Raw genomic sequence first — 8,123 nt, 5'->3', positions numbered from 1 at the left:
ATTCATTGTTTGTGCCTTTTTGTTTTTATTTTTTGTGTTTACTTGTATGTACATATTGTCTTGTCTATGTCTTGTCACCGCGGGATAGTGGGAACGTCATTTCGATTTCTTTGTGTGTCTTGGCATGTGAAGAAATTGACAGTAAAGCAGACTTTGACTTGGACTTTGTTTCAGATTTCTCCAGAAAGAAGAAACAGAAAATATTCCTGAATCTTACCCGAGTGAAATAAATGTAATAAAAGCAAACTACAACTTAAAAGTAACAGGGTATTGAAGTTATGGTTTAACAAAAGTTCAAGTGTAGGTTCCTTAATTGTGAATCTTGTATTTTCTATCAGATGTGTGTGTTGTATTTTGTTGAGCTTGTTATTAAGGAAGGCTTGATAGACTTGTGTTTTGCATTTCAGAGCCCCAAATCTCTGCCCGTGTATGTTTATATAGGCAAAAAAAATAATAATCCCTTTATAGTGTGGGGTGTTGTAGATAAAATAGAGAGAGGACAAAATGCACTTGTGACGCACGCGCGTGTTTGACGCGGAGCTTGGCTTTGCCGTTCACCAGCAGAGTCGGGCACTTGATGATAAAAAGCGAGAAGCCGCGGCACATTTCCACCGAGGGCATTTAAGTAGACACGGTACCGCCCCGCTCGGCGCGTGAAGGTTCGCCTCAGGCGTCTTCACTCCCGGGAACAATGAAGCTTGCGGTGTCACGCAGCAAAATGCCCCCCACCGCCTCCTTTTGCTCCAACCTGGAGCTGATGGCTTTTTTTTGGGGGGGTGCTCAGCCTTAGAAGGTTTGAGAGCCATTTAGACACAACATGGAAAGTATTGTAGTGGCATTTTTTGAAGCCCCCCTTTATTTGTCAGTGTCCAAAAGGTTATTTTAATTCAGGCCGGGCGAGAATGGACACCAAGTATAGTTATCAGGCGGCCACTAGTGTCATTCAAAGGTATCGGCTCCTCTCGGAGGCTGCCGATACCAGCCACCGATACATAAGCCCAACTAATATGACAATGTTAGTGGTATTTAAAAAAATAGTCATTGTGTTAACGAAAACAAAAGTGTAGGTGAAAGGTATCGGTAGTAATTGAAGAGCCTGGCCCTATTTGTCATCATTTTGACAGGTTTGTTGATTTCTTGATAGGTGTTTGAGTCCTTCGAGTCATCTGGGAAAGTAGCATCGTCGATTGTTATTGGACAGGTCGTTCCGCTATTATGTACGAGTTCACAAGTTTGAAAAAGGGATCACCTGTAACAACGTCAGCCAGCCAGAGGCTTAGCTGCATTGTTTACAAATTAATATGTGGTTGATGTTAATGTTCCCTCCAACAAGAACTGCAAATCCATGTTGGCTCTGAAAGCTTGACAGACTTTGCAAGAGTGACTAAGCGTAGGGAAGACAGGCCCAAAAAGAAGCACCCACCTGGAACGTGTTGACTCGTGAGGCTTTGACTTGTCTCGCTGGCTGTACAGTTGGAAAAATAAGAATTGTCGGGGACACGTCACATGAAAAGTAGGTTGCGGACGTCTCGGGTTGACCACAACGCGGAGGGTGACATCACCCTCCCGGAGACATTTGTGCGTGCGCGTTAGAAAATAAATAGGTTACAACTGTCGTGGCTGCCATTTCCTCATTATTCCCGACTATTCCTGGTCGGGTTGTCAAAGGCGTTTCATCCGGCAGCCTCGGCGGACAGCGTGACGAGTCTCATTCACGTGTGGTCCAAATGCTTTGCATGAGAACGGGGCCCCCAAACTCTGGCAAAGTGACACTGGGCCGACAAGCCGTCAGCGGGCGGCTGTCATATTAGGCGGCTAAATTCAGGTGACACCCATCCGGCGGCCTCACCCGGGCCGACCTGACACCGCTTCGTGTTCCCCGCTGTCTTTTTCTGAGGGGCTTTGTTAGCCGGCCGGGGTGGGAGCGGAGAGAGGAGGGGAGGGGGCGCTTTTTTAATCAGCATGACGAACCCGTGCACGCGCATACTGGATGCGGGTGCAAGCATCCGCCGAGGGCAGCGGGCCGGCCGGCGTGCCATCATTAGTCCAGGGCGACGCGGCGAGCTCCTGACACATGTCGACGTGAGCTTTCATTCGACCTCCGCAAGGAGCATCCGCATTATGCATAAAGGCGCTACTGTCACCGGGCGAGAAGAAAAGAGACGGAGAGAATTTATTAGAGGCAGAAGTGTACACCTTGCAGCGGGTCCGCGCGTTGCGACCATCTCCAAGTTGTGGAGGTTGGACGACTTAGTCGTGAAAGCCTCCTACGTGACTTATATGGAGTCCAAAATGTCAGGGCGCAACATCAGTTATAGAAAAGTATCAGAAAATGTGCCGTGAGCTCTGTTGCTGTGTATTTGCTGTTTGCTCTCCCCAAAGGTCAGTGACCTTTTAGAAACGGAGAACAAGTAATAAGTAAAACACGATAGAACCATGGTTCGGGACCCGACCTTATCCACGGGCTGTACTTTGTCGATTTTTCTCTCACTTCTGCATAAAGTTTGTGACTTTTTTTCATTTTTTTTTTCATTTTGCTTGTTAAATACTGCTTCATGATTTGCTGAGGTATCAGGAAGTGGGTGGGGCAATGAGAATGAAATCCGATTGGTTGGAAAGGGGGCGCGGTGATGCAGACGAGGTGTCCTGTGATCGGTGGGATGTGAAGTGGTCGTGGCGTCGTCGATTTGAAATGCTGCCTTCCGATTGACTGATGGATATGTGGGCGCGGTCAGGCCAATTTCAGCTGCGCTCTGATTGGTCAGACTGAATTTGGGCAGAGGTAGGAGGCGGGCAAAGTGGCATTAGGTTTTTGAAGGCAGTTTTCAGTCTTGAGGTGAGCGTGGGTTGCTCTTCTGTCACTGCAATAGGCACGAGTCTTTGGTCGAGTGGTTAACGTCATTGTCTCTGATACGGTGGAACGAGGGTTCGAACCCTACCGTTGGGCTGTACTTTGTCAATTTTCTCTCACTTCTGCATAAAGATTGTGACTCTTATTTTTCATTTATTTTTTTCCTTTCGCTTGTTTAATACTGCTTCATGATTCGCTGAGGTCTCAGGAAGTGGGTGGGGCAATGAGAATGAAATCCGATTGGTTGGAAAGGGGGCGCGGTGATGCAGACGTGCTCTTCTGTCACTGCAATAGTCACGAGTCTTTGGTCGAGTGGTTAATGTCATTGCTTCTGATGCGATGGAACTAGTGTTCGAGACCTGCCCTTGGCGGGTGTGGCACTTTTCACTTTGACCATGATTTTTCCCTAATGAAGTGGCCTGTCACGTGGTACGCGAGTGTGCGAAGCGCCATTGGACGAGCAGGCGAGGGAGATTTGAATTGGCGGATGTGACGTCATGAATTGGGGACGGTGTGTGCTCAAGGGAAGTTGTCATATGCAGGTGCGACACGCGGGCGGTTTCTCGGGTAAGCTAGTATGCTATCAAATGTTTGTCGTTCATTGGCGTTCCTCACGACGGACGCCTTGTTTGTTGTTTGTTTGTTTGTTTGTTGCAGGATTCAAGGCGCCACCGACCGTGTGGCGGTTTCTCGGGTAAGCTAGTATGCTATCAAATGTTTGTCGTTCATTTGCGTTCCTCACGACGGACGCCTTGTTTGTTTGTTTGTTGCAGGATTCAAGGCGCCACCGACCGTGTGGCGGTTTCTCGGGTAAGCTAGTATGCTATCAAATGTTTGTCGTTCATTGGCGTTCCTCACGACGGACGCCTTGTTTGTTTGTTTGTTGCAGGATTCAAGGCGCCACCGACCGTGTGGCGGTTTCTCGGCTAAGCTAGTATGCTATCAAATGTTTGTCGTTCATTGGCGTTTCTCACGACGGACGCCTTGTTTGTTGCAGGATTCAAGGCGCCACCGACCGTGTGGCGGTTTCTCGGGTAAGCTAGTATGCTATCAAATGTTTGTCGTTCATTGGCGTTCCTCACGACGGACGCCTTGTTTGTTTGTTTGTTGCAGGATTCAAGGCGCCACCGACCGTGTGGCGGTTTCTCGGGTAAGCTAGTATGCTATCAAATGTTTGTCGTTCATTGGCGTTCCTCACGACGGACGCCTTGTTTGTTTGTTTGTTGCAGGATTCAAGGCGCCACCGACCGTGTGGCGGTTTCTCGGGTAAGCTAGTATGCTATCAAATGTTTGTCGTTCATTGCCGTTTCAAATCACGACGGACGCCTTGTTTGTTTGCAAGATTTTCACACGTCACGGCCACCGCGACTGTAGTTTTGCCGCGACAGTATTTCAAATCTCTTTGGCGTTTTGTTTCGTCAAATTAACAATGTTGCATTACATATAGTGTGCTATTTCCGTGTTATGCAAACGTGACGAATGTGACGAATCGGTTACGTCATGTTCAAATCTATTCCAAGATGGCGAGGGTTCCGTTACGCAACAAACATTTGCGAGCGTGATTTTCTCCCGTTTTGGACGACTGCTCGATTCATGCCGCCATTTCTGAGTGAGTTGATGGATGATAAGATCAAAATATTATAATTTGGATACTTTTGTCATTATTATAACTCATTACAATATACTGATAATTGTATACATATTTTAAGTATAAAACTGTAGTTGATATGTATAATTGTTGCAAAATATCATGCCATTGCCACTCTACTCAATGTCTACAAGTGTTGCAATAATTTGTGTTTGTGTTTTGTAGCGCTCATAAAGGCCTCCCAGCCAGCACCCTTCTATACAAAGCAAGCAGGAGGCTCCTGAGACATCTCAGTGATGTTGAGGATGCTGAGGAAGAGTAGTCCCAAATCAGGTGAAAGCCCGTTGGTGTAAAGTTTCAGCTGACTGTAATCACTTTTACCAATTGCACCATTTGTACTTTTCAAGTTTTTTTTGTATGAATCCAGTGAGCAGGGTGACGCCGGTGAGAAGTCACACCATCGAACTCCCTGACGCAGAGCTGTGCTTTACCAGACCAGGCAACTGCCTGGGGCAAGGCCACTAGGGGGCTCTTATTTATCCATTTTTACATTTGGCACTTGTCCCTTGTATTCTTGCACTCTTGTACGCTGCTGTGACAAGTAAATTTCCCTGTTGTGGAATAAAGGTCTATCAATCAACCAATGTTGTATTGTAGTGTTTGTATTGTATGGTGTATTGCATTGTATTGTTTGTATTTGTATGGTATGGTGTTTGTATGGTATGATGTTTGTATGGTATGGTATTGGACTGTATGGTATTGGACTGTATGGTATTGTTTGTATTGTAGTGTTTGTATTGTATGTATTGTAGTGATTGTATTGTATGTATTGTAGTGTTATTGTATGTAGTGTTTGCCATTGTATGGTGTGTTTTGTTTGTAGTGTTTGCCATTGCGTGGCGTGTTTTGTTTGTAGTGTTTGCCATTGCATGGCGTGTTTTGTCGTTTGTAGTGTTTGCCATTGCATGGCGTCTTTTGTCGTTTGTAGTGTTTGCCATTGCATGGCGTCTTTTGTCGTTTGTAGTGTTTGCCATTGCATGGCGTCTTTTGTCGTTTGTAGTGTTTGCCATTGCATGGCGTCTTTTGTCGTTTGTAGTGTTTGCCATTGCATGGCGTCTTTTGTCGTTTGTAGTGTTTGCCATTGCATGGCGTCTTTTGTCGTTTGTAGTGTTTGCCATTGCATGGCGTCTTTTGTCGTTTGTAGTGTTTGCCATTGCATGGCGTCTTTTGTCGTTTGTAGTGTTTGCCATTGCATGGCGTCTTTTGTCGTTTGTAGTGTTTGCCATTGCATGGCGTCTTTTGTCGTTTGTAGTGTTTGCCATTGCATGGCGTCTTGTCGTTTGTAGTGTTTGCCATTGCATGGCGTCTTGTCGTTTGTAGTGTTTGCCATTGCATGGCGTCTTGTCGTTTGTAGTGTTTGCCATTGCATGGCGTCTTGTCGTTTGTAGTGTTTGCCATTGCATGGCGTCTTGTCGTTTGTAGTGTTTGCCATTGCATGGCGTCTTGTCGTTTGTAGTGTTTGCCATTGCATGGCGTCTTGTCGTTTGTAGTGTTTGCCATTGCATGGCGTGTTTTGTCGTTTGTAGTGTTTGCCATTGCATGGCGTCATGTCGTTTGTAGTGTTTGCCATTGCATGGCGTCATGTCGTTTGTAGTGTTTGCCATTGCATGGCGTCATGTCGTTTGTAGTGTTTGCCATTGCATGGCGTCTTTTGTCGTTTGTAGTGTTTGCCATTGCATGGCGTCTTTTGTCGTTTGTAGTGTTTGCCATTGCATGGCGTCTTTTGTCGTTTGTAGTGTTTGCCATTGCACGGCGTCTTTTGTCGTTTGTAGTGTTTGCCATTGCATGGCGTCTTTTGTCGTTTGTAGTGTTTGCCATTGCATGGCGTCTTGTCGTTTGTAGTGTTTGCCATTGCATGGCGTCTTGTCGTTTGTAGTGTTTGCCATTGCATGGCGTCTTGTCGTTTGTAGTGTTTGCCATTGCATGGCGTCTTGTCGTTTGTACTGTTTGCCATTGTATGGCGTGTTTTGTCGTTTGTACTGTTTGCCATTGTATGGCGTCTTTTGTCGTTTGTAGTGTTTGCCATTGCATGGCGTCTTTTGTCGTTTGTAGTGTTTGCCATTGCATGGCGCGTCTTGACGTTTGTAGTGTTTGCCATTGTATGGCGCGTCTTGACGTTTGTAGTGTTTGCCATTGCATGGCGTCTTGTCGTTTGTAGTGTTTGCCATTGCATGGCGTCATGTCGTTTGTAGTGTTTGCCATTGCATGGCGTCATGTCGTTTGTAGTGTTTGCCATTGCATGGCGTCTTTTGTCGTTTGTAGTGTTTGCCATTGCATGGCGTCATGTCGTTTGTAGTGTTTGCCATTGCATGGCGTCTTTTGTCGTTTGTAGTGTTTGCCATTGCATGGCGTCTTTTGTCGTTTGTAGTGTTTGCCATTGCATGGCGTCTTTTGTCGTTTGTAGTGTTTGCCATTGCATGGCGTCTTTTGTCGTTTGTAGTGTTTGCCATTGCATGGCGTCTTGTCGTTTGTAGTGTTTGCCATTGCATGGCGTCTTGTCGTTTGTAGTGTTTGCCATTGCATGGCGTCTTGTCGTTTGTAGTGTTTGCCATTGCATGGCGTCTTGTCGTTTGTAGTGTTTGCCATTGCATGGCGTCTTGTCGTTTGTAGTGTTTGCCATTGCATGGCGTCTTGTCGTTTGTAGTGTTTGCCATTGCATGGCGTCTTGTCGTTTGTAGTGTTTGCCATTGCATGGCGTCTTGTCGTTTGTAGTGTTTGCCATTGCATGGCGTGTTTTGTCGTTTGTAGTGTTTGCCATTGCATGGCGTCTTGTCGTTTGTAGTGTTTGCCATTGCATGGCGTGTTTTGTCGTTTGTAGTGTTTGCCATTGCATGGCGTCATGTCGTTTGTAGTGTTTGCCATTGCATGGCGTCATGTCGTTTGTAGTGTTTGCCATTGCATGGCGTCTTTTGTCGTTTGTAGTGTTTGCCATTGCATGGCGTCTTTTGTCGTTTGTAGTGTTTGCCATTGCATGGCGTCTTTTGTCGTTTGTAGTGTTTGCCATTGCACGGCGTCTTTTGTCGTTTGTAGTGTTTGCCATTGCATGGCGTCTTTTGTCGTTTGTAGTGTTTGCCATTGCATGGCGTCTTGTCGTTTGTAGTGTTTGCCATTGCATGGCGTCTTGTCGTTTGTAGTGTTTGCCATTGCATGGCGTCTTGTCGTTTGTAGTGTTTGCCATTGCATGGCGTCTTGTCGTTTGTACTGTTTGCCATTGTATGGCGTGTTTTGTCGTTTGTACTGTTTGCCATTGTATGGCGTCTTTTGTCGTTTGTAGTGTTTGCCATTGCATGGCGTCTTTTGTCGTTTGTAGTGTTTGCCATTGCATGGCGCGTCTTGTCGTTTGTAGTGTTTGCCATTGTATGGCGCGTCTTGACGTTTGTAGTGTTTGCCATTGCATGGCGTCTTGTCGTTTGTAGTGTTTGCCATTGCATGGCGTCATGTCGTTTGTAGTGTTTGCCATTGCATGGCGTCATGTCGTTTGTAGTGTTTGCCATTGCATGGCGTCTTTTGTCGTTTGTAGTGTTTGCCATTGCATGGCGTCATGTCGTTTGTAGTGTTTGCCATTGCATGGCGTCTTTTGTCGTTTGTAGTGTTTGCCATTGCATGGCGTCTTTTGTCGTTTGT

General features: G+C 46.2%; 1 long non-coding RNA gene across 2 annotated transcripts; it reads left to right on the top strand.

The window, feature by feature from the left end:
* Nucleotides 1–3,514: 3,514 nt before the first annotated feature.
* On the top strand, nucleotides 3,515–4,940 carry LOC119130508. Of its 2 annotated transcripts, none has more exons than XR_005099454.1 (3): nucleotides 3,515–3,545; nucleotides 4,665–4,772; nucleotides 4,847–4,940. It is a non-coding gene; the product is annotated as an uncharacterized LOC119130508 (long non-coding RNA). The 2 variants fall into 2 exon arrangements; XR_005099453.1 differs by lacking the exon at nucleotides 3,515–3,545 and adding an exon at nucleotides 4,379–4,460.
* The last annotated feature ends 3,183 nt before the right edge of the window (nucleotides 4,941–8,123 follow it).

This window comes from Syngnathus acus, chromosome 11, assembly GCF_901709675.1.
Source record: "Syngnathus acus chromosome 11, fSynAcu1.2, whole genome shotgun sequence".
NCBI classification, from domain to species: domain Eukaryota; kingdom Metazoa; phylum Chordata; class Actinopteri; order Syngnathiformes; family Syngnathidae; genus Syngnathus; species Syngnathus acus.
Note: the sequence above shows the minus strand (reverse complement) of the source record. Positions and strands in the feature narration are given on the sequence as shown.